The sequence below is a fragment of the Nothoprocta perdicaria genome, unplaced genomic scaffold (genome assembly GCF_003342845.1).
Source record: "Nothoprocta perdicaria isolate Ctin4 unplaced genomic scaffold, notPer1 scaffold_53, whole genome shotgun sequence".
Classification (NCBI taxonomy): Eukaryota; Metazoa; Chordata; class Aves; order Tinamiformes; family Tinamidae; genus Nothoprocta; species Nothoprocta perdicaria.
Window position 1 is genome coordinate 380937 of NW_020455788.1, and position 5448 is coordinate 386384.

Here is a 5448-nt window from a genome sequence, read left to right on the forward strand (position 1 = left end):
AGTTCATCAATCCATACCTTTACATTTGCCACATAGAAGATCAATTCTTGATGTGTTTTACTGCTTATACCATGACTGTTTCTCACTCTTTGATGTAGCTCATTATGTGCACCTCATTTTGCAAGACAGTTCTTCGGCTTTCTTTCCCCCTGTATTAGTTTTTTATTGCAGCCATTAATAATTTGACAGTCTCCACTTTCTGTATGCTTCTCCTTAGTGTTTGAAGCCAGTTAAGAACTTGTTATTTAGCTTCTGATCTTCAGCTTCTTACTGTTCCCAGCCTTGTTTTGCATTAGGATAGATGGTGATCCTATCACAGACTGTGAAAGAGCTTTGTTCTCGTTCAAGAATGTGCAAAGGGATGATGTCTGGAATTTAGAAATCCAGAAACCAGACCGACTCAAAACAATAAACAGTTAAAACTACATAGACCATGCTGTACAAATAGAATCAAGCATCGGTGCCCACCCACATTAGATCTCACCTGGAAAAAGAAGCCATTCTTCTTTTAGAGAGCACGGAGAAGTAAAGCTTTACTTCAGATGTTGTCAGCATGTTTTGAGCCTTTGCCTTGCAGCCTTCTTCCCTACACTCTAGAATGGCTTCTGTATCAGCAGTCCTTCCTTCTAGACAGTATCCAAACACCACCTTTTGAAGCAATGTAAGACATCAGCAGGCTTTTCAGTAATGGTGAAGAGCTTATTTCGATCACCTTGCACAGATCATAGACCAGTTTTCAGCTATCCTGGCTGGTTTCATCCCAACAGCTCTTAGGAAATGTCAAAATAAACCGATTCACTCTCTGCCAACATTGATCTGGACCTATTTTATAACTGGGATAGCCACAGATAGAAAGACTGTACTTTTTCCTTCAAGCATCACCCCAATATTACAACCCCATTACTATACTGTACTCCTAGTATATATTGTCCTGTTATTACAGCCCGGGGTGGAACCAAATTCTCATTTATAGCATTGTCACTTTTTAATTCTCAGAATCTTGTATTTAGTTACAAAACAGTGCATCAGTCTAATATTACAGACAGAACACATTTAAAATACAAATCAGAGAAGAATTTGCTGCTAAATCTGTCAATTCAAAGAGAATGTACCAAAAGCATCATGAAGATCCCCACTAAGCATGACATGTGCTACATCACCAGCGTCTAACACAGCTTTAATGCAAAGACATAAACCCACCTCATTAGACAGCGTTTCATTCTCATTCAAACATATCAGCCTCATTTCCCACTGTGCTTACCACCACAGCTCGTGCTGCAGTAAAACACGGACTCCTGGAATTGCAGTCCAGCAATACCTGAAGACTAAAAGCTGATGCTGGTTATAGCTTCTGCTGTGCAGATCACCACTGGCAAAAATCAAACTCTCCAAAGCATCCATTTAAAGATCATGTTATTTTGTGCGCGCGCACGTGTGTGTGTGTGTGTGTGTGTGTGTGTGTGTGTGTGTGTGTAAAGAAGAGAGGAAAAAACCAACCAGACTCAAAAGAGAGTGTTTGAAAGAAGAGCTATTTATTATAAAATTAAATTCCAAGTTCTACCTCATTTTCCATGAGTTTCTGTACAAAACACATTACAGCTCCAGATAGCACTTTCCCATCCCTACTGTGCAGGGCAGTAGGCATATCTCACAAGAATCAGAAGACAGTCAGTTCAAAGACTGACAGACAAAAGTATTAGGAGCATTAGTAAGAAAGGTTCAGAATACAGGACAGAATTACCAAAGAACCCCTCTCATCACCACTGCTCCAAAGTCCTATTTAGTCACAGTAAGTTCTTCAAGTGTGGCTCTGGACATCCTCCTTGTAAAACACAATAAATATACTTGCCAAAGTTTCAGGACCAAATACAAATTCATCAGGAGTGGTTTAAGCATTAACATTTCCTCTACCTCAACCATGATCATTCAATAGCCCTTGACATCCAAGGAAGAGGGCAGGAGGGAATTGAAGCAGTAAAGCAACTCGCAAGCAAACACAAAAACCCAGCTGTCAGTGTCTTGAAGAAAAAGCCAATTTCTAGTTCTGGCTGCCTGCAACCCACAAGCTCCCTAAATGGAGCAGTATGCTGTGGAGGTAGTGTTCTTATCCTCCAAATTCCCTTCCCAGGCAAAAAAAACATCACAATGTTTTAACAGTCCACAGGTTTTGTCCTTCACAATACTCACTTGGCCAATGACAGAGAGGCCACTTGCTGTAAGGAGCAAAAATCCTTACCTACATTCAGCTGCGGGAAATGCAGGGCCACTGCTGAGGAGATGTTCACATTGCCAGCAGCGACTCGAAAGGAGGAAACAGCGTCCTGCAGTACCTGCACCCAGGGTGCCGAGCCAAGCCCACGTCACACGGGCACAGCTCTGCGAGCAAAGTCACTAAGGCCAGCAGCAACTGGGAGCTTCAGGTCTGGGAGCATCTGTGTTTCCACACTGAAAGTTGCTTCACGCTCTAATCCCCTGAATAATTGTCAGAGGTGCCCAGGAGGGACAGTTCGCAGAACAGCTCTGTCCTGTGAGCTCTCCAATAACACATCTTTTTACCTTCCTGTAAAACAGTCTTGGTTTGTTGGTGGTGTGTGAGGCAGGTATTCATCCACTCAGGATCCTGCAATGTATCCAGTCCTTTCCTTTATTCAGGCACAATCTGTAAGAACTGGAACACCCTAAAACTAAAGCCTAAACACCACAGGAGCAAAGCGATGTCCTGTACTCTGTGCAGTGCTTTTAGTGGAAGGAAGAACAAGGGGGATATAAGTAGATATTAAGGTACTCCCTGCAACGAGTCTGTAGAATTAAGATGCAAAAAGAAAATCCTCTGCCATGGCTTTCCCACTCACAGGCCTGTGAATAATGCTGGTGACCAGTACATGACACACCAAATTTTCAACCTGGAACAAAGGCAGCTTTTGCAAAGAAATCATCCTCACAAATCCTCAAATCCTCCTCCATCCAAATCACACCTCTGTCTCATAGCCAGAGTAGCTCACTCTGGGAAACAGGCCAGTTGCCGCTGTGGAAAGAGGTGTGTAAGGGTGTCCTGAAGCCACTGCCAACAAAACCCTTTTCAGGGGGATGAATTGTGTAGAACAAGTGGGATGTGCCTAGAGGTCTCCTGTCTATCTACTCAAGACTGAAGAGGTGAGAACAGGGTTCACACAGAAAAAAAAATCTGAAATGGGAATCTGGAAGCCTGCAGCTTTATGCAATTAGATTCAATAGATACACAATTTGATGAAAACTTTGCTAGTGATAAAAGGAGCCCTCGTCAGGCAAACCTCAAAGCGGAGAGCTGCTCTAGAGAGCAGCATCTTCTGGCCTTGGAAAGCACTGCTAGCTATTTTCCACATGGCTGGGGAAGCGGACTAATAAGCAGTCCTTGAGATGAACCCAAGCTCCTTCCACAAACAGGAATGGAAAAAATGAACTGAAACAGCTCAAATTGCACTCAGACAGCAAAGAGTCTGCTCTACTCCCACTGCTTCATGTCTGCACCACTCTAAGATGTTTAGTGTCATGCCAGAGTTAATAATGGGATCGGCATCATTATATTTTACTGGCCTCACAAAATACAGGCTATTATCTTGTTTTCAGCTACAGCCTGACAGATTTTTTTTGAGAAGAAAATACTGAGATAGAAATTTTCAGCTAAGAAGAATTCTCAGTCTTTCTCTACTGAAAGAAAGCCAAGCAACTTCAATTTACACTTCCTTGAAAATTCATCCCTTGGAATCTAGAGGCTGCAGATGAAACACGTGCCCTTTTAATGTCTGCTCTCTACTCTTCAAATGCAGATCTTCTAATACACTTAGTTCCAGATGAAAAGAGAAATCCTGCTGGAGGCTGCTCCCTCTTGTGGGATTATCTCGATTTTTTTCCAATGTATATGGCTCCATACCACCACCAGCACACAAGACCTAAGAAATTAATTTGCCCCTATGCTAACCAAGTGCTCTCAATAGCAGATTTCTAAACTGACCACACTAAATTAAAGCAACCCTTTTAGTGAAACAAAAGCTGAGTTTTTCACATTCAGCTTCCTGTGCCCAAAGACAGTTGCCACTTTCAGCTGGTCCATCTAAACTCAGCTGCCATCTCTGCTAGAAATATTATTAGCCATAGAGGAAACAGGGCTCTGAGCAACGAATACACTGTTAGATCTTCTTCAGGCAGCTCCTACAAAGCCAGCTCTCTCAAGCATTGCAGTAACTGAGTAACTGGGTTTACTGAGCTGATTTTCAACTTCCCATAGACTTAAAAGAATTTTAGAAACTTCCACTTCAAAACACTCACAAATTTCTTAGCTTTTCCAATTAGTGCTTATGCCAAGTATGTTATCACACATACTGAAAACCCCATGTCTTGAATCCACATCTTTTATCAGTCCCTGTAGCAATTCCTCCCCATGGCAATGGGGCCATGGTATGGAAAGCTCGTATTCATGACAGAAAGGCATTAAGCAGATAATCTCGCCGAGGGGAGAGGCTGCTGAATCACGTTGCTACCAATGCAGCGGCGGCGCCGTGTCTGCCTGCCCTGTTGCCAACAGCTAACGATTTGCAGCTGCTGCTTAACTCCTGTCAGACCAAGCAGGATTTGGAGAAGTTTGCAGCCTCCTCCCTCCGCCTCGTGCCTACACATCACTGCTGCGAAGCCCCAGTGATGCCTTCCCACCAGGAATTACCAGCAGGTGATTAATTCAAAACCTTCAGAATCAAAAGCATACGTCCATGCCATCTATGTTGGTTTCTACAGAAGTCAGCTTCTGGGGGAGATGTGACACCGAGTCAGAACCTCACAGCAGCAAGCAGCTGCCTTACTGAACACTCCTTTGGATCTGCTATGGAGGAGGAATGAAACCAAGCACGACCAGAGTCTCTGTCCTGCATACAGAACAACTATCGTTGGGATGGTAACACACAGCCCTTCCATGTTGCAGGAAATAGGTCAGAATTCCAGGTGGAGAAGTTGTACATTCTTTCTTTTTTACATTTGAAAGTAGACACATTCACCTGCTGCTTCTCCCAACACACATCATTTCAAAGTAAGCTTAAGAAACAGACCAAGGACTCCAAAAGGCTTGAGTGCCTTGATACTTGTACAAAATATTACTTCTTAAGACAGAAACACAGCTGGGGTTTAAGTGCCATTTGCTTTGGATGCTACAAGGTAGTTAACAGTAAATTGTGACAAGAAACTGAAATTTGGGCAAAAGGTGGAAGACTGAATGAAAAGAACATTAAAAAAACATAACACAAACAAACAAATAAAATAAACACAAAATGAGCATAACAGAGGAGAAGGGAATCAAAAACAGACAAAAAGCGCTCTCCCTTCTAGGAAAGGGTGGACTCAACATCCAAGGCTCTTGATGCCTAACACAAAGAGAAGTTCTGCTGGTGTGACCCTTCCCTCAATGCAGTATACAATGGTCAG